The sequence below is a fragment of the Rutidosis leptorrhynchoides genome, chromosome 9, assembly GCF_046630445.1.
Source record: "Rutidosis leptorrhynchoides isolate AG116_Rl617_1_P2 chromosome 9, CSIRO_AGI_Rlap_v1, whole genome shotgun sequence".
Lineage (NCBI taxonomy): Eukaryota > Viridiplantae > Streptophyta > Magnoliopsida > Asterales > Asteraceae > Rutidosis > Rutidosis leptorrhynchoides.
The window spans coordinates 354,463,015-354,487,789 of NC_092341.1; the positions used below are offsets into that span (position 1 = coordinate 354,463,015).

Here is a 24,775-nt window from a genome sequence, read left to right on the forward strand (position 1 = left end):
CTCGGCTTTAATTGTATTAAAAGTCTTGTGGTCGAAAACTTGTATTTTGTACTTAAAGGGGTAATTTGGGCATATGTGGGCCCGGTGTTGTAAAATCCTTTTTATTAATAGAACGTGTTAGTTTTACATATATAAATGTGTTGTGAAAAGCGTTTTGCCCAAATACGTCGGGAAGTGGTCAAACATTTTCACGTTTTTGACTTTTTGAGACAGCAGCCTGTCCAGGCCCTTCTGCGCGCCGCACGGGGTCTTGGCGCGCCGCGCCAATAGCTGAACAAAGAAATTTTTTTTTTATCTTGCGTTTTTGGTTGGATAAAGGGTTGGGTTGTTACAACATCACTCAAACCATCCAGTCCGTTTTGATTTTTTCCTGAGATTATATCCATCAGATTATTTATAACCCGTTATCAAATAATTCCCTTTTCCTTTTACTCCACAAACACAGATCGACCAGGGTACAATTCTATCCATTAACTTATTCCTATTAAGTTCTAAGACTATAACTAATACAAAAACGTTTTAATGGGTTTAATTTGTATTAACAGAAAACGAAAAAAAAAATTAAAATCAGCCTGATGAACACGGTTTTAAACTCAAACATTGATTTCGAATTCTAGATGTTTTTAGCTTATGATTATAACATGAGTTATGTTATAAATCATTCATGGAAACTGTATAAATTATCAATTTTACTTGAAACATAACAAATCACGCGAATTTGATTGAAGAGTAATTGTTGACTTTTTTCAAATCAAAACTTTGACTCGATAATTCAAATTCAACATATTGAATTGGGACCTGAAACTTTACAGAAAGTTCTTCCATATGACTCTTAACATAACTACTTTAATGGATTTTTAAAATTTAATCGAATTGATGTTGATATTAATCACAGTTTAGAACACGATAAGCTTAAAATTCAAATTTAAAATTTAGAACGTTTTAGAACAAAATTATAACATAAAATAGGTAGTAAAACGTTATTAGAAACTTTCTGGATTCTCAATTGATTCTAAAACATCAAATAGAGTTCGAATTTCATGATGAACATACTGTTTGACTTTTGAATTTAAAACTTTGACTCCAAAATTGGAATTCGATATCGAAATTTGGAACTTGAAAACTTACAGATTTTTTGATTAAGATATTCATAACAGGACTGCATTATTACATTTTCGAATTTGATTCAAATTCAAGGTTTTCAAAAATTGACTCAAAAAAGAGTCGTGACCTGTTCTTCCCAAAAATGTGGTTTAATTTGACAAGCTGAAGTTGTTAAAATTGATAATTGATATTGAGGGCGGATATTTCAAATGAGTTAGTCGATAACAATGGGAAACCGTTTATTATATAGTAAAGACACTCGACAAGAAGAATCACCCGTACTAAAAAAATAAAAAAAAATTAGAGGTGAATGTCGATTGTTAACTGAATTTGGTTGGATTATGGATTGAGATAAATGATCACCAGACAGAAACAAAATGTGAGTAGGAGATGAAGAAACTTTTGTAAAAGTCGATAGTGATTGATAACAGAATACGTATTATTTGTATTTTTATATGTATAACTATATTTATGTATATATACATATTCTGTATATGTATTTATATATGTGTATTTGTATTTCGTATAAGTATATGTATTTATTCGTATATCTGTATCTATATCATTATATTTCGATTATATACATATATTTGTATTTGCATTTTAGTTATATAAAGAAACATAATAATATTAATTATATAAGCATTAATATTTAATATTAATTTTATTAATAATAATGTAATTAATAATAATAATAACAAAATTAATAATGATTATAATATCAATAATATTAATAACAATACTTGTATAAATCAAATTTCATATATTTATATATTTTAAAGATAATAATATTAATAATATTAATATTATCATTTATAATGAAGTAATGCTAATAATATAACTTTTATATTTTAACTTGTACTTAATTAAATTATTAATATTATATGTTAACATATATTGAATATTGAATATTTATATATTTTATATATATTACAATATACATACAACATTAATTATGTATAGATTCATATATATATATATATATATATATATATATATATATATATATATATATATATATATATATATAGATATAGATATTTATTTTAATAGTTACTTCATTATTTTATATACTACTTTGCATATTCAACTCAAATGGTTAAATTGTATTTTATTTTACATATTTAATTTAAATTATGTTTTATTACTTCTAATTATTATACATCCTTACATTTACATATATATACATATTAATTTACAAACAATTATTCGTGAATCGTCGGAAGTAATCAAAGGTCACTGGATCCATCTAAATAGTTCAAAAATTTTAAGACTCAACATTACAGACTTTGCTTATCGTGTCAGAATCTTATTAAGATTAAGTTTAAATTTGGTCGAAAATTTCTGGGTAGTCACAGAACAACATGTCCAACATATAAGCTCAAAAGTCCATCTTTTTATAAAACCAATTGGTGATAGAAGGACTTTCCCTTAAACTTATATGCATACATTTGTTTTGTCCCATGACCGATGTGGGATAACTTCCCAACAATTTGTTCATATTTTTGTTTTGTTTTTAATAAAATTATTTTTTACTCTACCCCGAATTATATTTTACAACATATTACAACACTTCCCACTCATACCTTCAACTCAGACCACCATAACTTTAACACTTTCAATTCACACCGCCACATTTTAAAAAAAAACCTAACACCATAAACTCACTCACATCATTGTAACAAATGGTCTTAATTTTCAAGTTCTATGCTATCGGTTTTTAGTTAAGATAACCATGTTTAATTACAGTTGAAAAACTAAGTGACGATGAGGTGAAATAAAAGAGTTATATTAATACACGTCAGTCGTCACCAATAAATAGAAAAAAAATAAAAATAAAACGTTGGATAGAAATTAGAATGATAAATGTTATAAATGATTTAAACTATAATGATTTAAAGGTTATAAATGAAGTTAGTTTTAAATGATAACTCTTTTAACATGATATAAAGCTATTGTAATAAAATTTTAGATAAATAAATAAAAAATATGATTAAATTCCCGGAAGAAAAAAAAAATGGCTTCCTGACCTGGTTCCAATTCTGTTGGGCCGATTGATGGGCCTGCACATGATCATATTTTTGCTGAAGCTGTTGATCAGTTTTTGGATTATGAACCAAACGAAAACAACCTTACATTCGCGGAAAGATTGGCTCGATTGAAGAAGGAAAAGAAAAGAAAGAAAGAAGAATTGTTGGCTACACGAAAGAAGGAATCGTACTAAGATAGGCCGAGTCTAATTGGTGATGTTGTTTTGAGATTGAGAAAGAAGGAGAACGAGGCGTCCACCTCGGGTTCATATAAACTTAAAGATAGATTTGGATTACGGGGAAGCAAGTTAAAATTTATTTATTGGAGGTATATATGCCAGGAAGGGCGTTTCAACAGATGCGATAAGAAGGTGGTTCATTGACAAATTGGAATGAAAAAATGTCCAAGGAGGCTTTTGCGGCATTTAACGAAATGATGACGAGTATGGTCAAGGAGAGCGTACTGGTTAATGCATATCTTATTAGTACTCGTGAAGCCCCTTGTACGCCGCTAAATATTAGAGTGTCACTTTCTAGGTACGAGCTTTATTGAGATTTCACGTTATATTATTTGTTGAAGACGTTTTCTATTCGAAAACGTTTCCATATTGATATAAGGTTTCGTTATTTTCTGAAAAAAAAAGAAAGAAAAAAAGGAGATTATTCACATTTTCTTTCATTCAAACCTCATTTTTGATTTGGTCAACGGTGCAAAATTAGGTTCTGGCCTACAACATAATACTTGTAAGTTGTAACACTATCGATTCACACTAACGTGCTCCGGTGATGAGCATGGAGATTACCTACGCATCATCTAGTCTCCCTGACATAGTCACACTCATCGGCGTCCAAAACTCCGGTGGCTTCCCTACCTATTATAGTCATTCCTTTCCTACATCCGTACGACGCTGGAGATACTACTCCGACGTCGAAGACGCCGTTTTCGAATGGAGAACGAAAGTGAAGCGAATGAAAACAATAGATTGGATCGATTTTCTACTTCCTTGTTCGAGATGGATTCGTACGTATAATTGGCGCGAGAATTTACAGCCTGACGTCATCTCCGGTGTTATCGTCGGAGTTATGTTAGTTCCTCAGGTATACAGTTGAATTTGAAGCTCGTTAGTTAATCACGTACCGAAATCAATAATTATTGTTAAATAGCAACTGTAGTTAATTGTACTGTAGTAGCGTGTTTGATTAGAAGATATGATATGGCATTTTGTTTTCTATGTGATTGAAATGAATTTTTATTTGATGCATTGATGATTATCAGATGCTCTTGTTAATGGTTGGTCAATATTAGTTATAACCGTTTTGTTTGAATGATATAAGCTAAACATGAAATTTGTGACTTTCAGATTGTTAAGAACTTCCGTAATTAGTTAGTGGTTGTTAATTCCGCTCATGTAGTGGATTTATTATGATTTGTCTCCATTGTAAGAAGTCGATGCCAATTTTTTATATTCATATTGTTTACCGGTGGTCTTAGGCTTTTGATATGTTCGATGAGTGTATTATTAATACGTAATCTGGATCTTATTCTGGTTATCATAGTATAAGCGAGTTACTTTACTGTTAAACTTACTTTGTAGCAGCTGGTCAATTTGTAATGCAAACATTTATATCTGATCTCTTTTTCTATCCTTATCGTGTTCTTCTGTGAGCAGTCTATGTCATATGCAAAGCTAGCCGGACTTAAGCCAATTTACGGACTTTGTAAGTTAACCATCTGGTCCTTACATTATTTCTAAACTTTTTCCCACAGTTATTGTTATGCTGATCTATATAGACTAGTTCTATTGTAGTTAGAATTTGAGTGATCACGTATATTGAACTAGTGTGAATCTAAGATTTCTGAACAGGGTCAGTTACTTTGGATTGATGGATCATCTACTTGTTCCTTTTCTTTCCATATCATGTATACCCTCTAACTTCTGTTTTTTTCGATTAATCTTTCTATTCAGATACTGGATTAGTGCCCGTATTCGTGTATTCAATATTTGGGTCATCCCGCCAACTTGCTGTTGGTCCAGTAGCATTAGTTTCTCTACCGGTCTCTAATGTCCTGGGCAGTGTTGATTAATCTATTGAGTTATATACAGAACTTGCAATATTGTTGTCACTCGTGGTTGGAATACTAGAATGCACAATGGGGATTTTAAGGTACTTTTGCATCATCAACTTCCCAAATTACAATCAGTCTCTTTAAATTTGAATTATTTGATTAAATCTGTATGCTACTTAATCTTATAAAGCTTTTATATGATATTTTATTTATCCCCATCTAATGAAGCACAGTCGTGCTAAGTTCAATAAACTTGAACTTCCTTTACAATATAAATTTTGTGCTCCCTAATTAGAAACAACTGCTGTGCAACTTTATATTTATGGATTTATTTGTTTCTATAATATTCATAGGCTTGGATGGCTTATCCGCTTTATCAGCCACACTGTAATTTCGGGCTTTACAACTGCTTCAGCTTTTGTAATTGCCTTGTCACAAGCTAAACATTTCCTGGGATATGATGTGGACAGAAGTAGCCAAATAATCCCATTGGTCAAGAGTATAATATCAGGAGCAAATCAGGTATATTATCTTGCTGAAGGTGGAATGATTCTGTCATACGAGTTCCACTAGCTTGTAAACCAATAAAATATGACAATTTCGACATTTTTTCTTATATTTTGTAATATATGACATATTCTGCCTTTTAATATGTATTACTCTCTACTTATTACTTATCACTTGTATTACCTTTTTTGTAATCAATAGTAAAATTCCTTGCTTGTAGTTCCAATGGCCTCCATTTGTGACAGGGTCTTCAATCCTTGCAATTATTTTGGTCATGAAGCATTTGGTACACACTTTTTATTATTAAGTTAATAATTATATCCATCACATCCGTAGTTTCTGCTAATGGGCAATCTCCTCACTGCTATTGTTCCATCTTCCATGTACAGGGAAATACACGGAAGAACTTGCGGTTTCTGCGAACGGGTAGTCCCCTCACTGCCATTGTTCTGGGTATAGCCTTTGTGAAAATATTTCATCCCTCTTCCATTTCTTTGGTGAGAACAATGAGAGGAGCTTTTCTGAATTACCAGAATTGACCTTCTAAAATAAACTAATGACAATTTCCATTTATATGACATTTCCACTAACCACAAATCTGTTGATTTTTGACCAAGAACCTGAAAATGAGAGTTGTAGTTTGTTGATGCTTTTGTTTGTTATAGAGGTACTACTATATATTATTGTGTTTACTTGCCGGGCACATAACTGTATATAGGTTTCTATAATTGCCCTTCTTATGTATTAGTGACTGATAAGCTTCCAGTCGTAGACCGACTTAAATGCCCACTTCTTTACATATTCATTCTTATTTTTTCCATTTTAATTCTTTTTTATATCTTTTTGAAAGGCTGCTATCATCAAAATTATTTTTGAATTTACATATACCGAATTTAGGGGTGAACATCCGTACCCGTACTTATATATTCAAACGGTTCGGTACCCAATACTTATATATTCACATTTTATAAAGGCGGTACTTAGCTTCCGGATCGGTTGAAAAACTGATTTATTGAGGCTAGCTTGAGTATGAACGAGTTCACAAATATATATCTTATTGATGAGAAAACTATTTACTTTCTCTACCTAATATTTCATTATAATTCATAATAGTGCTTAAATTACTATGCTTTCTTGATGATTAAAATATTTTTTATAAAACTTTTTTTCAGGTGGGAGATATACCTCAAGGGCTTCCACCATTCTCCATACCGAAAGACTTTAGCCATGTCAAGTCCTTAATCCCAACTGCGTTTCTCATTACTGGCGTTGCTATACTGGTACACTTGATTTTCTTGTAATTAATTAAAATATTGTAGTTAAACTCATCTTATTATCATTATTATTCTTGGCATGCAATGACTGAACTTACGCACTGCAGGAATCTGTTGGGATCGCCAAATCCCTGGCAGCAAAGAATGGATATGAACTGGACTCAAATCAAGAGGTGTGTCTTATAAAGAAACAAACAACGAAACGCTGTTACTCAAGTTTATATGACTATTCTATTATAAAAAAGTTTATTGATTGATGATTGATTATGCATACCCATGGTGAATGAAGAAAAGAGGCTTAGTGAAGTTATCTTGTTTACAGGAACAGCAAATAGTTTATTAGTCACTACTAACACACTGTTGGTGTCTGACAGTTATTTGGCCTTGGTGTGTCCAATATTTGTGGGTCACTCTTCTCAGCATACCCTTCAACAGGTGAGATTAGTGTATAGCTATAACCTATATGCAAGTCGAAGCTGATAAAGTTTACACGTTACACTATTCTTTGCTCCATTTGTTAATATGCTTTTGAAGGAATAATTTATTTTGTATAGGTGACTTCTCAAGGTCGGCAGTTAATCATGAAAGTGGGGCAAAAACGGGTTTATCTGGAATCATCGTGGGAATCATTATGGCATGTGCTATGTTATTTATGACACCATTATTTGAGTATATACCTCAGTGTGCTCTTGCTGCTATTGTAATCTCTGCTGTAATCGGGCTGGTCAGTATTTTCTATATGTGTTTGGATTACCTTCCATAATTAAGATCAGCTGAAGATTGATTAGCTCTTGTTTACGTACTCAGTTCCTGATTCATGATTGTGTTTTTGTCAAAGGTGGATTATGACGAGGCAATATTTTTATGGCGGGTAGATAAGAAAGATTTTTTTCTTTGGTCAGTTACTGGTATAACAACCTTGTTTTTTGGGATTGAGATCGGTGTCCTTGTCGGGGTGAGTTCTTCATGAGGCTTGCTTTTAGAATTTTATAGGACATAAGCATTACCTTGTGTGCTGCTTGTGTAGTAATGTTTTAAGTGAGGTGACTAGATGGGTCAGTTGGATGTGTTGGGTTAAGGGTCAAATGTATGTACGGATTAAAATCGATAAATAAATAGCTCATAAACAATGATTACAAAAATGACATTTTTGCAACAATAATCCAACTGTTTGATTAAAAGTCATTTAGAGGTTGCATGCATAAAAGATGGATTTTAAGTGACTTGCAACTCTACTGTCCTGCTCCATTTAAATAAATACAAGTATTTTGTTTATCTCTTTGAAATAAAAATGCAACCCAAATCAACCCTTCTGTAAGTGGATCAAAATTTACACCTCTATCTTTTAATTCTTACAAACCACCCGAACCATTATTGGTGTTGGGAAAGTATATGGAAAGTAAATAGGCTTTATTCACTGCTTGGGATTTTGATATGTAGGTTTGTTCTTCTCTTGCTTTCGTGACCCATGAATCAGCAAATCCACATATTGGTAACCTTGTTAAATTTAAATGTTAATTAAATATGTTAAATAAAACTGCATGCATATGTTTTTTCCGCTTGATTAATGATTATCAATTTATATGATATGATTGCAGCTGTGTTGGGGAGACTTCCTGGAACCACAGTTTATAGGAACATCCAAAAATACCCAGAAGCATATATGTTGGGAAAATGAAAATCTGATGAGTCAAAAGCATGCTAGAGTCTGAAGATTTAGAGTCTTAAGTTGCAGACTCTGATGTTTACTGAAGTCAACGGTTTGAGATTTCTTGATGCCTAAGCTAAGGAATATTCTGGAGATATGTTTAAAGTTTAAGAAGATTTGTTTTGATTCGGTTTTATCTCCAGAAGATTAACTTTAGAGTTATTTGCATATTAGTTTAGTTTTTAAGTTTATCTTTACCTTATTTATAGCTAAGTTGTTTTGGAAACCAAATCTTTAGATTTGGTGTTTATCTGTATAAATAGGGTCGTATGATTTTCTTTGAACTTGTATCTTTTTTTTTTTGCACGATCAACATTATCAATTTCATATTTCATTATCGTGTTCTCTCAATTCTTGCACTAATAATTCTTATTTATTGTTTAATTGAGAGTCTGGTGTTCATAGTTCAATTGCTGTGAACTAATAACTGGTATCAGAGCGGGAAATGTGTAAATCCAATTCTTGGTAATCTTTTAAAACGATCCATATTTTCATCAAAATGTCTACCAGTACCATTTCAACCCCTGTCATGGCTGAAAAAGGTGTGCCAATATTCGATGGCACAGATTTTGCAACTTGGAAGTTGAAAGTCCTATGGTTTTTAGGATCTATTCATGAAGAAGCTGAACAAGTTCTCACAACAGGACCCATTATTCCTGGTGTAATGGTTGATGCTGTTCCTGCCACAGATCCTGTTGCTGCACAACCTGCTTATTTTCGTGAAACCCCAAGAGAAAGGTGGTCTGAGGCAGAAGCCATAAAATTCAAACTTGATAGCAAAATAAGGAGTATTATTGGAAATGCTGTTACTGTTCCAATTCTAAGAAAGATCAGTCATGCCAAGACTGCTAAAGCTATGTGGGATCTGTTGCTTAATGACTATGAAGGAGTCACTGTTGTTAAGACTCAGAAGAAAAAGAATCTGATTAGATGTTATGAAAATTTTGCTGCTCAGCCTAAAGAATCTTTAAGTGATCTTCATTCAAGATTTCAGGTTCTGATAAATGATCTTAAAAGTGTTGGGGTACAGAAAACACAACAAGTGTTGTGTCAAAAGTTCGTTGAACTGTTACCTTCAAACTTTGAATCTGTGATTACATCTATGGTAATCAGTGAAAAGATAGATAACTATGAGTTAAGTGAATTGTTTGGCATACTGTCAAACTTTGAGGAAACACAACTAAAGAACAAGATCAATGCTAAGAAAACTGCTAAAGATCCAGAAGCTGCATTGGTGGCTACCACAAAGAAGAATAAGCAATTGTTCTCTAGTTACTCTAGCAAGGTTGAATCTGAAAGTGATGAAACTTCTGATGATGATAGTGATTCTGATGAAGATGAGGAGATTAAAGATCTGGAAGATTAGTTGGCTCTTCTGACTCAAAGGATTGAGCAGAAAAAGTTTGGTTACAAGAAGGGTAAAAGCAAGAGTACTTTTGATCCAAAGAAGGCTAAATGCTTTAAGTGTGGCAAGATAGGACACAAAGCTGCTGATTGCTGGTCTAAGGGTGAAGGAGGTTCAAATACCAACAAGTCTATTGACAAAGCAAGAAAGTATAAGCTCAAGTACATGAAGTTAAAGAGTGAAGCAGAAAAATCAAAGAACAAAGAACAAGAAAAGGCTTTGTACACAGAAGCATGGGAAGATGAAGACTCATCATCTGATGAGGAAGAGGATAAGCGTCTTATGGTTATAATTGAAAGGGATGGTGGCTCTAGCAAGTTTGAGGAAGATCTGAAAGCTGTTGAGAAGATGGATAAGGATACTACTTGTAATAAAGTTTCTGCCAATAAGGTACAAAACTTTGTAAACTATCTTGATAATGAAAAAGTGAAAATGTTTCATTACTTGTTACTTGACTTTAAGTGGTGCTTAGAAGATATTGATAGGTTAAGAACACAAATTTTTGATGTCAAAGCTAAGGGGTATAAAATACTATTAAATTTTACAAGAAAATACTATTAAATACGATACAATTTTACACAAGATATTTATTTATTTAGAGAATGGATATACTTAAACTTTGCTACAACACTTATAGGCAGTGTACCTAATCGTACAGTAGTGTAGTTTTTAGTAAGTCCAGTTCGTTCCACAGGGAAAATCTTTAAACAAAGTTTAACGCTATATTAGTTTACTTTTATAAAAATACAAATATATATATAAGTAATATTATTATTATAAAGGGGGGTTTTTACCGTTTAATGACCGGTTTGTCGATTTTAAAACTTTAGTCGCAGTTAAAACCAAATGTAAAATAATAAATAAATACAAGACTTAATTTAAAGCGTAAAGTAAATAACGATAATGAAATTGCGAATAATAAAAATGCGATAAAATAAACTTGCAATAATTAAAAAGTACGATAATTAAAAGTGCAATTAAATACAATAACAATAAAAATGCGATAATTAGAAGTGCAATTAAATATAAAATAAAAGAAATTAAATATGAAATAAAAGAATTATGCTTATTTAAACTTCCGTAACCATGATGTTTGACGTGTTGATTTTAGTTTTATGTCCATGGGTTAATTGTCCTTTGTCCTGGATTATTTAATATGTCCGTCTGGTTTTTGTCCATAACAGTCCATCAGTCATAAATATAAAGTGCGAGTGTCCTCGTCAAATTATCCTTATACCCGAAGTTAAATATTCCAACTAATTGGGGACTTAAACTGTAACAAGATTTTAATACTTTGTTTAATAATTACACCAGGATGTCGACTGAGTGTAACCCAAGGTTTTAATATTTTGTTATCAATTATACCAAGTGTCCTTGTACATAATTTCACCCCTGTTTTAATTATTCTAGTGGCTATTAATCAATTCCCGTGTCCGGTTAAATGAACGATTATTCGTACATATAAATACCCCGCCCATCGTGTCCGATCGAGTGTATATGGTAATTTATAGGGACGCCCAATTGTAAATCTTTATATTAACATTAACAAACTATCATTTAGTTAAACAAATATAAAGCCCATTAATAGCCCATAGTCTAATTTCCACAAGTGTCGTTCTTTTGTCCAAACCCCAATTATGGTACAAAGCCCAATTACCCAATTTTAGTAATTAGCCCAACATCATGATTACTTCGGATTAAATAAGCATAATAATAACTTAGCTACGAGACATTAAATTAAAAAGGTTGAACATAACTTACAATGATTAAAAATAGCGTAGCGTTACACGGACAGAATTTCGACTTACACCCTTACCACATTTGCTAACATACCCTTATTATTAGGATTAAAATTAAAATTAAAATTAAAATATAAATTATAAATATAAATATTACGTATATATTGAGAGAGAGATAGATTATGGATATATATGTTATCTTTTGCGATCAGAATTCGTTTGCTTTTATAGGGAGTTTTAGTTTTTGGGGCTCCGCGACTTGCGGCCTTTTCTGCCTTCAAACTCCGCGAGTCGCGGAGTTTGAAATTCCAGCTCACCAACTTTGGAGTCTTTCTTGCCGACGGATTTTTTTATTTATATAATATATAAATAATTATAAGAATTATTTAAATATTATCTTATATTTATGTGCATAGTTGACTTGTAATTTTTAGTCCGTTGCGTCGAGCGTTGAGAGTTGACTCTGGTCCCGGTTCCGGATTTTCGAACGTCCTTGCGTACAATTTAATATCTTGTACTTTGCGTTTTGAATCTTGTACTCTTGTAATTTCGAGACGTTTCTTATCAATAATTGGAACCTCTTTGATTGTATTTTGTACTTTTGAGCTTTTTGGTCGTTTGCGTCTTCAATTTGTCGAATCTGTCTTTTGTCTTCACCTTTTAATATTTAAACGAATATCACTTGTAAATAGAACAATTGCAACTAAAAGCTTGTCTTTCTTGAGGAATAATGCTATGAAATATATGTTCGTTTTTAGCATTATCAAATATTCCCACACTTGAGCGTTGCTTGTCCTCAAGCAATATCGTCTTGAAATACTAGAATCACTTCTTTATTCTTCACACTTTGTACATCAGTGATTTCTATACGGCGGTATAAACAATGGTAGTAACGACATGGTTTACAGTCCCACATGACTATAAAAATTTAGATCCATTAAGGAAATTGGATCTTTATGAAAACATTTGATCTTTTGAAAATTAAATCTAGTTTTTACCCTAGATAAGTTTTCCGGAATAACCCTTTACCGGTGTTTGCAAATTATTTTTGTGGGTTTGGTGGGTTTCATATTTGAAAATTTTAGCTCAAAACTTATGGTTTTGTGTCACCCACTTGCTAACCTTGTATTAGGAAAGCAACACGTCCAGTTTACTTGTCCCGTATATTACCTTTCGGTAAACTACCGTCCGGTTGTAAAGGAAAGCGTTGAACAAGCAACTGTTAAGGCAATGTCCCCTGACATGCTTTTAATTATGGTCTATAACGTGTTGGACGCAATTACTATCCTTGGTAGGAGCAATAGTAAAGCTCACCCTTATAATTTTTCAGTCTGGCAAAAGGTCCTGTCCTTGACCATGCTATGCAACCACCGTTCTTACGGTTGACACCCGATTTGGTTCAGGTGACCTAATGAATTCCAGGTGAATTCCTAGGATTTTACGTTCAATGGTAATGAACGCATATAAAATGGGTTTTTAGAAAATAAATCGGCTTGTAATTTTATCAAAATATTTTCTCGTTCAAGCTCGAGTTTAGATATCATTGAATTCCATGAGTTTGAATTCTCAATCTTTAAGGTCAATCTCTAGGATTGAGTAATATCAGGCTTAAAAGCTGATTTTTAATCTTTAAGGAGATTATCCTTTCTGGGGATCTGATTCATTAGTCTTATCCAGCTAATTTGCATGGTGCCCCCCATTGTACGAGATAAATCCTTCTCATGGTTAGGATAAATCTGACCACTTGGCGACCCTGTTTAATGCTGAGGTCCGTGGATTTCCTGCTGATTTTAGAGATGACTTTTCTAGATTTTTCGTCAACCTACAGCTGGTCTGGAAGACAACTTCTTGACCTAAATCAAGAAGCGCGTGTCTTTTTCGGAAGACTTTACTTCCTTTTAATGATGGAATTGATTCATCGTGTAGATCCATCTCTTCTTTTCTTTCATCGGGTAAAATAGTTTAGTTTAGTCCAAAGCAAAAGTATTTTCAGTTATTTGTTACAGAAATATGTGACATATGTTTAAGATAACTTGGTAAATTTTCTCACACTTGGCTTTTATTTTCCTTTTTATTGTCCTCTATTCCATTTTAAATGAATTTTAACATTTTGGTTTGTTTCTCAATTTATGTCCTTTCTGAGGTAACAATAATTTCGGTGTTAACACCTAGTTTTATCGTTCATAAATATGTATAAACATGATTTTGAGTTCATTTAATTGAAAATTTTGAAATTTTTTTTACTAGAATTGGGTAGTCAGTATATAAGACTAGGGCTGTTCTTTATCATCAGAGAGCACTAGATTCTAATACAACTACTACGTTACTAGTATTTTTAATGGTAACCAAGTGTTTAAGATAAAAATTTTAAAAATCCGAAAGAATTTAACCCCTTCCCACACTTAAGATCTTGCAATGCCCTCATTTGCAAGAAATCAGTAACAATTTAAATTATTGAGGGTGATTTGTGTGAAAATGATTAAATTTTACCAAAGTTTCCAAACATATTTGTGTTTGCTTGCTGAATGATAAATGGTGCATATCATTTTTTCATTCCGTCTTGTTGTTATTTCACATATATTTTGCATCTTGTCATCAAAATTAGTTGCTTTTGCTGAACTTAATGCCAGTCTTTGAAAATGCGTTGTTTTACCCTGTTGTGTACATAAGATAAACTGCAAACATATATACATATTTTTGAAGTTTGGTATATTACCCCACATTCAAAAATTATTAAAATCTAAGAATAAAAGTTAGAAAATTATAACAACTATTACAATATTAAATAAGTATTAAACGTATCAACATTACAAATTACAAAATAAATAAAACTAAGTAGACTAGGGATGATACTGATACCAGTAGGGGTTCCATGCATAACCATAGGTGCTATAAAATGCTTCGGCTGGGTTATACGTAGGATACGGTGGTTGAATCTCTATAGACCAGGGAGGGAATATGGGCTTTGGAGTAGGAATATAGTTTCTACCTATATGTTGGCAATAAGCTATGATTTGGTTTTGATGAACTTGCCAATTTTCAAATGCTCTCTGTCTAGCATTTTCGTACTCCTGTGAAGCTATAAACCTTTGCATTTCTTGCATTTCATTTCCCCCTCCTAAATTACCTTGCTGTTGGTTTCTCTCAACATGTGGATGTCTACCATGATATTGTACTGCGGCGTTATTTCGCCTCTTCAAAACTTTCGCACCATGGTATACATTTAAACCTATTGTATCACGGGGTTCTGGTTCTTCGACTAATAATCCCCCCCGACTTATATCCACACCGAGATATTCAGCAATCAAAGTAATAAATATACACCTCCTATTATGCTATGCGGTCTCATCCCCCTAACCATAGCTGATAAATAATAACCCACACAATAAGGTATACTTACAGCGCTTTGTGGGTCTCGAATACACATGTGGTAAAACAAATCCTGTTCATTTACCTTTTCCTTGTTCTTACCTCTTTGTGTAATCGAATTAGCTAAAAACCTATGAATTACTCTTAATTCAGCTCTATCTATATCCAAATAAGAGTAATTTCCTCCTTTGAATCGGTGATGGCTTGTCATTTGACTCCATACACCATGTGTATCAAAATTTTCATCTATCTTTCTACCATTTAGTATCAACCCTCTACAATCGGCAGATGCTAACTTCTCAGGCGTATATATACTTAAAGCCTGAGCCATGTCTAGTAAAGACATGTGGCGCATCGAACCTCCTAACAAAAATCTAATAAAAGATCGATCGGTTAAACTAGCTACCCGATCATTTAATTCTATACTACACAACAATTCTTCACACCATACTTTATATACAGGTCTACGCATGGTGAATAAACGTACCCAGTCGTTAAAAGTAGAATTACCATACCTCTGTGCAAGTAATTCCCTAATTGGCCCGGCCAATTCTACAACTTCTAATGGTCCCCATTCTATGACCCTAGGTACCTCAACAACTTTAGAATGAAGAGTATGCAAACCCCTTTGGTATTTTGGATAATCTATCCAAAGTCTGTCAAATCTCAGGTTCGGGTGCAAATCTTCCAAGTGCATATAAGAAAATGTCATGACTGGATGAGGTATATCTTGTTTGTAGTAGTTATCCACCTCCTATTGTTCCGCATTCTCAGCAGGAGCATTGCGAGCTTGGGATGAAGATTCACCCCTTTCAGTCTGCAAAACACATCAAACACAATTTTTGTGCATCCAAATATGCATTAGTGTCAGCAAAATCATCAATCAAAATAATTACAATGACATGATCAATTTATATCAAACTTAAGCTCATTTTCATATTTTCATCAAATCTACACTTTTTCAAATAAGCATATACGAAAATGTTCGCCAAGTTCATAAGCATTCAACTCAAATAACATGTGAAAATAATCATCACTAGCAATTAAACAAGTTTCAAATGGCATTATCTCTCAAAAATCAAGTTCATGAATTTTAGACTTGAAAAAGTCCACTTTAATTCTCAAAATCATGTTTAGGCTCAAAGTTTGGATCATTTAACTACCTAAACATGTTACACTACTTAATTTAGCAATAATTCATGACAAAAATCGGCCATAACCTGTTTATATCAAAAAGCCCCAAATTGCTCAAGAATACAAACCCTAGATTACTCAAAATTTGAAGTTTAAGGCTTCTAATCATGTTAAATGGCATCAATCTAGGTTATACAAGCATAATACATAAACAATTTAAGCATAATTACACTAAAAAGCATCAAAATCAAATTGGGGAAAAAATTGCTCAAGAACACTAATTTTCGGATTAAATGGTGTTTAGGTGTAGAAATTTACCGTTTTTCTTGAGTAATTCCTTGATAGCATCCTTCTCAACATGATTTTAGTAAAAGATTTGATGATTAACGGTTGAAAATTGTGATTTTGGGGGGTTTTTTTCGGGTTTTTTCGGGTTTATTTTCGCAGAATTTGTGGGTGGTAGTGTGGACTGATCTGTTCTGGCCCTTTTATTTTTTTCTGTATTTTTGGAACTCCGCGAGTCGCGGTGTTTTTCCCTTTCAAACTCCGCGAGTCGCGGAGTTTGTATTTTTTTTTTTAACATCTTATACTAATTAAAACAATTAAGTAATTAATTTTAAAATTTTGTTTCCCTTGTTATTTAGGACGAGGTCGTTTCGGATCGATGTCCTAGTCCGTCCTTCGACAAAATTTTAAAATTTGTCTTTTTGTTGTGATTGTTTTAAAAGCTAAGATTTTTTTGGGGTTTTTTTTAATGTTTTTGGCATACTTTAATTCAATAAGATTAAAATAATGATAATAAAAGTTCTCGTCCCTCCCTTGGGTAAAGCAATTTCGGTTCAAAGACCTAGTCTTCAACTTACGACGAATTTTAAAAATCATATTTTTAACTTAATGAGATAAAGTAAATTTTTGTTTTTAAATTCACACAATTTAAATATAAAATTCAAAATTAATATTAAAAATTCACACCAAACTTACAATTTAAAATGCATAAAAATAAAATTCATATTTTTTAAAAATAAAAAATTTACACCAAACTTAATTTAAAAATTCATATTATAAATTCACACCAAACTTATATTAATTTTTCAAATATTTACAATTTTAAATATATTGTTTTTACAAAGTTTACAATATTAATTTAAGATTTATATATTAATTTTAAAAACATGGTAAAAATAAAATTAAAAATCTTTTTGGCTTTTTATCCCACTTTAATCAATCAAATATTATCAAAAATATGCGCCCCTCTTTTCGGTAAAGTAATTTCGGTTCCAAGACCTAATTTAACTCATGACGAATTTTTGAAATATTTTGGGTTGATTGATTAAAGATATTTATACCTTAAGAATAAACGTTAAATTTCGCAGTGATGTAATAAATTTTTGTATGATATCAATAATTTCGGTCGTCAAACCTAATTTTATTCAATACCAATTTAATACTTTATAGCGAACAAATTAGCGTTTATTATCAAAAGGTTAAAAATAAAAATAAAAAAATAAAAACTGTACAAACATACCTGTGAAATAGATTTCTTAGTTATATGATCTATCCCATTCATAAGATAGTCGGTTTAATTGGTTTTCCATGGCTACATAGGCGTAACCTCGAGCATTCAGTGTTTTTTTCTTCTAAACATACGAACGGTCCGTCTCTGCATAAAGTAACAAATTCGGTGTTTGAATATGTTTGATTATTTGAACATTTACCTCCATGTGACCATTTTCCGCATTTGTGACATCTTTCTAGGTGTCGTGCTCTTCTTTTCGCTGCGGATTTTGATTTTCCTTTACCAAATTGTAACTTATTATTTCCGCATCTGGATTCTTTTCTAACTCCGTCCAATCTTTCTCTGATTACTGATACTATTTCACTCGGAAGTGTATCATTATTACGTTTAGTGATCAAAGCGTGTAGCATTAGACCATGGTTTAGTTCACAGGCAGTCTTCATTTCCTAAAAAAAATAAAAATTCAGAATGGGGGGAGAAGACTAGTTCTTTAGGATCTGCTAGGGAAAGACCATTCGGGTTCCATTTTCGAGAACTACACGAAAACAGACAATCTAACTCTAACAGAAATACATAAACCCCCTATACTTAGTTAGCTGTGGTATCGAAATTGTGATTAACTTCATTGTCTTCTTCCATCGGACCATGTATGTAATGTTTAACTCTGTGACCATTAACTTTAAATTCAATCCCATTTAAATTTATTAATTCTATCGTTCCGTATGGGAAAACTCTTTTGACTATGAATGGTCTAGACCATCTTGATTTCAATTTTCCAGGAAATAGCTTGAATCATGAATTGAAAAGAAGAACTCTGTCTCCTTCTTTAAATTCTTTTGAACTTCGGATTCTTTTATCATGCCATTTCTTCGTTCTTTCTTTATAGATTAACGAATTTTCATATGCTTCATGTCTTAATTCTTCTAATTCGTTTAGTTGACTTAATCGTAGACGTCCGGCTTCATGTAAATCAAGATTACATGTCTTCAAAGCCCAAAATGCTCTGTGTTCAATTTCTACTGGAAGATGACATGCTTTTCCATAAACAAGTCTAAAAGGTGTGGTTCCAATTGGAGTTTTGTAGGCTGTTCTAAAAGCCCAGAGTGCATCCTCCAATTTAATGGACCATTCCTTCGGATTTGATCCTACAGTTTTCTCTAGAATACGTTTTAAAGCTCGGTTGGTATTTTCAACTTGTCCACTTGTTTGTGGATGATATGCGGTGGAGATTTTATGAGTTACTCCATATCTTTTAAGAACTTTCTCAAGTTGATTATTACAGAAATGAGTACCCCGATCACTTATTAAAGCTTTCGGTGTTCCAAACCTTGCAAAAAGATGTTTTAAAAAGTTAACTACAACTCGTGCATCGTTAGTTGGGAGAGCTTGTGCTTCCGCCCATTTAGATACATAATCAATGGCTACGAGTATATATAGATTATTATGAGATTTTGAAAATGGACCCATAAAGTCAATACCCCAAATGTCAAATACTTCACATACTTGTATGACATTTTGTGGCATTTCATCACGTTGACTTATTTTTCCGGCCCTTTGACAAGCATCACAGGATTTGCAAAGAAGGTGTGAGTCTTTGTAAATTGTAGGCCAATAGAATCCAGCATCATAAACTTTTCTTGCTGTTAGTTGAGGCCCATAATGCCCTCCTGTTGGTCCTGTGTGACAATGGTTTAATATTTTACTGGCTTCATCTCCGAATACACATCGGCGTATTATTCCATCTGGACAACTTTTAAACAAATGTGGATCTTCCCAAAAATAGTGTTTTATATCACTGAAGAATTTCTTTCGTTTTTGGTACGATAATCCTTTTTCAAGGAATCCACAAACTAAGTAGTTTGCATAGTCTGCAAACCATGGAATTTCTTTATAATCTATCTTCAATAGATATTCATCAGGAAAGTTGTCTTGTATGGCCGATTCATTTAGAACTTCTAATTCGGGATTTTCAAGACGAGAAAGATGATCAGCGGCGAGATTTTCTGCTCATCTTTTATCTCGGATTTCAATATCAAACTCTTGTAAGAGTAAGATCCAACGGATTAATCTTGGTTTAGCATCTTGTTTTGAAAATAGGTATCTAAGAGCAGAATGGTCGGAATAGACCACCGTTTTTGCTAGAACGAGATATGATCGAAATTTGTCAAAAGCAAAGACAATAGCAAGGAGTTCTTTTTCAGTAGTTGTATAGTTCGTTTGTGCTCCTTGTAACGTCTTACTAGCATAATATATAGGTTGAAATCGTTTTTCAATCCTTTGTCCTAAAACGGCTCCCATTGCAAAATCACTTGCATCGCACATTAGTTCAAATGGTATATTCCAATTTGGTGTTATCATGATCGACGCATTAGTGAGTTTCTCTTTAAGAATATTAAAAGATTTGATACATTCATCTGAAAAGATGAATGGAGCATCCTTTTCTAGGAGTTTATTCATAGGAGTGACAATTTTAGAAAAATCTTTTATGAAACGTCGGTAAAAACCGGCATGCCCTAGAAAACTCCTAACTCCTCTAACATTGGTGGGATGTGGAAGTTTAGCAATTACATCTACTTTAGCTCTATCCACTTCAATTCCTTCTTTTGAAATTTTATGACTAAGAACGATGCCTTCTTTAACCATAAAATGGCATTTCTCCCAATTAAGAACTAGATTTGATTGTTCGCATCTAATAAGCATTCATTCCAGATTAACTAGACATGTTTCAAATGTATCACCGAATACTGAAAAGTCATCCATGAAAACTTCCATGCATTCTTCTATCATGTCATGAAAAATCGCCATCATACACCTTTGAAAGGTTGCATGGGCGTTGCAAAGTCCAAATGGCATGCGTTTGTAAGCAAAAGTACCATAAGGGCACGTGAATGTGGTTTTCTCTTGATCTTCGGGTGCTATTGGAATTTGAAAATATCCGGAAAATCCATCTAGAAAACAATAGTAACTATTTCCGGCTAATCTTTCCAACATTTGATCAATGAAAGGTAAGTGAAAGTGATCTTTTCTGGTTGCGTCATTTAATTTTCTATAATCAATACATACACGCCATCCTGTTACAGTCCTAGTAGGAATAAGCTCATTTTTTTCATTTGTAATGACAGTCATGCCACCCTTCTTAGGCACGCATTGAACTGGGCTTACCCATGGACTATCAGAGATTGGATAAATTAGACCTGCATCTAGCAGTTTAATAATCTCTTTCTTAACTACATCTTGCATATTAGGATTTAGTCTTCGTTGGCGTTGCACATACGTTTTATGACCTTCTTCCATAAGGATTTTATGTGTGCAATACGAAGGACTTATTCCTTTAATATCATGAATCTTCCATGCAATGGCTGGTTTATGAGCTTTCAACACAGAAATGAGTTATGATTTCTCATTTTCAGTAAGAGAAGACGATATTATTACAGGTAATTCAGATTCAGCATGTAAATAAGCGTATTCCAAATGGTTTGGAAGTGGCTTTAACTCTAATTTCGGAGGTTCTTCTATCGATGATTTGTATCGATATCTGTCTTCTTCTTTTAGTATTTGAATTTCTTCTGTTGTTGGTTCATATCCATTAGCTATAAGTGTAGCTAACATTTCAGCTTCGTCAATTGGTTCATTACCTTCTCCTAAAGAACATTCTCCTGTTCCTTGTAATTCTGGAAATTCTTCTAATAATTCTGCATGTGCATCTATAGTTTGAATATAATAACATGTATCATCTGCAGATTGTGGTTGTTGCATTGCTCTATCAACTGAAAAGGTAACACTCTCGTCCTCTATACTTAGGGTCAATTTCTTACCGAACACGTCTATCATTGCTTTAGCCGTATTTAAGAATGGTCTTCCTAATATGAGAGGAACTTGAGAATCTTCTTCCATGTCCAGAACAACAAAATCTACTGGAAATACTAAAGTACCAACTTTAACTAGCATGTTCTCCATTATCCCTCTAGGATATTTAATTGATCTATCGGCTAGTTGTATGCTTATTCTTGTTGGTTTCAATTCTCCAAGGTCTAGTTTAGCGTATAGTGAATATGGCATTAGATTTATACTAGCACCTAAGTCTGCCAATGCTTCTATTGAACTAAGACTACCCAAAAAACATGGAATTGTGAAACTTTCTGGATCAGATAGTTTTTCTGGTATCTTATTCAACAGCACTGCTGAACAATTAGCATTCATGGTAACAGCCGAGAGTTCTTCCATTTTCTTTCTATTTGAAATTAGATCTTTCAAGAATTTAGCATATCTAGGCATTCCTGAAATCACATCAATGAAAGGAAGATTTACATTTATCTGTTTAAACATATCCAAGAATTTGGATTGCTCGGCTTCAAGTTTCTCTTTTTTCATTTTACTCGGGTAAGGAAGTGGTGGTTGGTATGGTTTAACATAAGGTTTAGCCTTAACTTTGTTATCTTCATTAACCTTCTCAACTACTGGTTCTTTTTCCTTATCTTGATCAGGTTGTGGTTCTTGTAGAGTAGGAATAGCTTCATCAGAAGTTACAGGTATTTCAGGTGGTTTAAGTGTTGTACCACTTCTTGTGGTAACGGCTTTAGCTGTTTCATTACGGGGGTTAGCATTTGTATCACTAGGTAGACTTCCCGGTTTTCTTTCACCTATTAACCTTGCTAGGTTACTTACTTCTTGTTCCAGATTTTGAATAGAAGCTTGTTGATTTCTAAATGCTTGAGCATTTTGTTCATTAGTTTGTTTCTGAGATGTGAAAAACTGCGTTTGAGTTTCAACTAGCTTCGTCATCATATCTTCTAAATTCGGCTTTTTATCATCGGTTTGTTGTGGTGGTTTGTTTTGAAAATTAGGTCTTTGCTGATTGTAATTATTATTGGATAATTGTTGATTGCTAGGACCTTGTTGGTTGTTGTATGGAATATTTCTGTTATAATTCTGGTTTTGATTGTAAATTGGTCTTGGCGGTTGATAATTATTCTGATAATTATTTCCAGGCCTTTGGTTTATGTATGAAATATTCTCTCTTTGTTCCATTGTTAATTCAATACTGAGACAATCTTTTGTCAAATGTGGTCCTCCACACTGCTCACAACTAATTCGTATTGAGTGAATATCTTTAGTCATCTCTTCCATTCGTCTCTCGACAGCATCTATCTTTGCGGAAATGGAATCTAAGTCATGGCTAGAATCGGCTCTAGCTGCTTTAGATGATCTAACGATATCTTTTTCTTGGTGCCACTCATGTGAGTGGGAAGCAGTGTTATCAATAATTTTGTAAGCATCAGTTTCGGTTTTCTTCATAATAGAACCACCAGCTGCTATATCTATGTCTTTCCTTGTAGTGATGTCGCATCCTTGGTAGAATATTTGTACTATTTGACAGGTGTCTAAACCATGTTGCAGACATCCTCTTAACAACTTTCCAAATCGAGTCCACGCCTCATATAGAGTTTCATTCGGCTTTTGTGTGAATGTAACAATTTCTCCTTGAAGTCTTACGGCTTTAGATGCAGGAAATAATTGTTTAAGAAAATTTTCAACTAAAACGTCCCATGTATCAATCGCCCCTTCAGGTAACGATTCCAACCAATCTTTGGCTTCTCCCTTTAAAGTCCAGGGAAATAACATGAGATATATCTGTTCATCCTCTACTTCTCGGATTTTAAATAGTGTGCAGATCCTATTAAAGGTACGTAGATGTTCATTTGGATCTTCCTTTGGCGCACCACTAAATTGGCATTGATTAGTCACCATGTGTAGAATTTGTCCTTTGATTTCATAATCTGGCGCATTAATGTCTGGATGAGTAATTGCGTGACCTTGGCCAGTGCGTTTAGCTCTCATTCGGTCTTCCATACTTAAAGGTTCCAGATTCTCCATAATTGAATTCGTTGAATCGGAATCACTAGAGGATTCTGATTTAATGGTTCGTTCCTCAACAATCTCTGTTTGAATGATTGGTGGTTCCGGAGGAAAATTTAATGGTTCAGGATCTACGAATCGTCCCTGAATATTCTCCGGATTCTCAATTGTGAGATCGGGTTCAAAAAATGGATTATCAGAAATTTGAACTGGAGTACTTGGTCGACTGGATGACGATTCTAAAGAAAAATCAACGGCGGTAATATTTGCTAAATGTCTTGATCTAGTTACAGGTGGTGAACGTACAAAAGGTGGTGAACGTCTTGCTCGGTGCATTCACTGAATATCCTATCACTTGATCATGCATATTTTAACCGTGGGGTTTAATATGCCTGCTCAATACATAAGGAGGGGTTTAAGGATCTTAGAACGTGGCTCTCCGGTCCGGCTACCGTGAATAACCCGTACCCGATATGATGATCTCGGGAGGGTGGCTAACGAATTGCCCGCCGGTCGATAGTCGGAACCTAATGACGACAAGAGGGAGAAAAACCCTACAAGATCCGTAGGTAAAAACCCTAGATAGTGAGAGATCGTGTAGTCGCCATAAAGAGGTATTTAGCGTGAGATGCGGAGAGCCGTATGCGATGGATGCCGAATGCGTTGCGGTGGAGGGGCGTGTGAACTTGATGTAGGTTTTCCCCCATATTTATAGATGGGAATTAGGGTTTAGATGACTTGTGGACTAAGTCAATATTAAGCCCTAATTAATAAACCCTACGCCATCAAGTCCCCCAAGTTCGGTATGATATTTTTGCCAAGTATCGTATCGAACTTCTCATTATGCTGCGGAAAATAAGTTCACATGATCCTGCGCAAACAACTGTGCGTAAACCCGCGAACAGATGCGCGTAAAACCGCATGCAGAGTGCGCGGGGAAACCGCGTGAACCACCATGCGTAAAACCGCATGAAAATTGCGTCTAAAGCTGCGGACACTGTGCGCAAAGCGCGCGAACAGTTACGCAGGCGCACGAACATCTGCACGAAAGATACATGTACTTAA

General features: G+C 33.5%; 1 pseudogene; it reads left to right on the forward strand.

Moving 5' to 3' along the window:
- Nucleotides 1–3,926: 3,926 nt before the first annotated feature.
- LOC139869218 (sulfate transporter 4.1, chloroplastic-like) overlaps nt 3,927–24,775 on the forward strand; it is a 73,024-nt pseudogene continuing 52,175 nt past the window's right edge.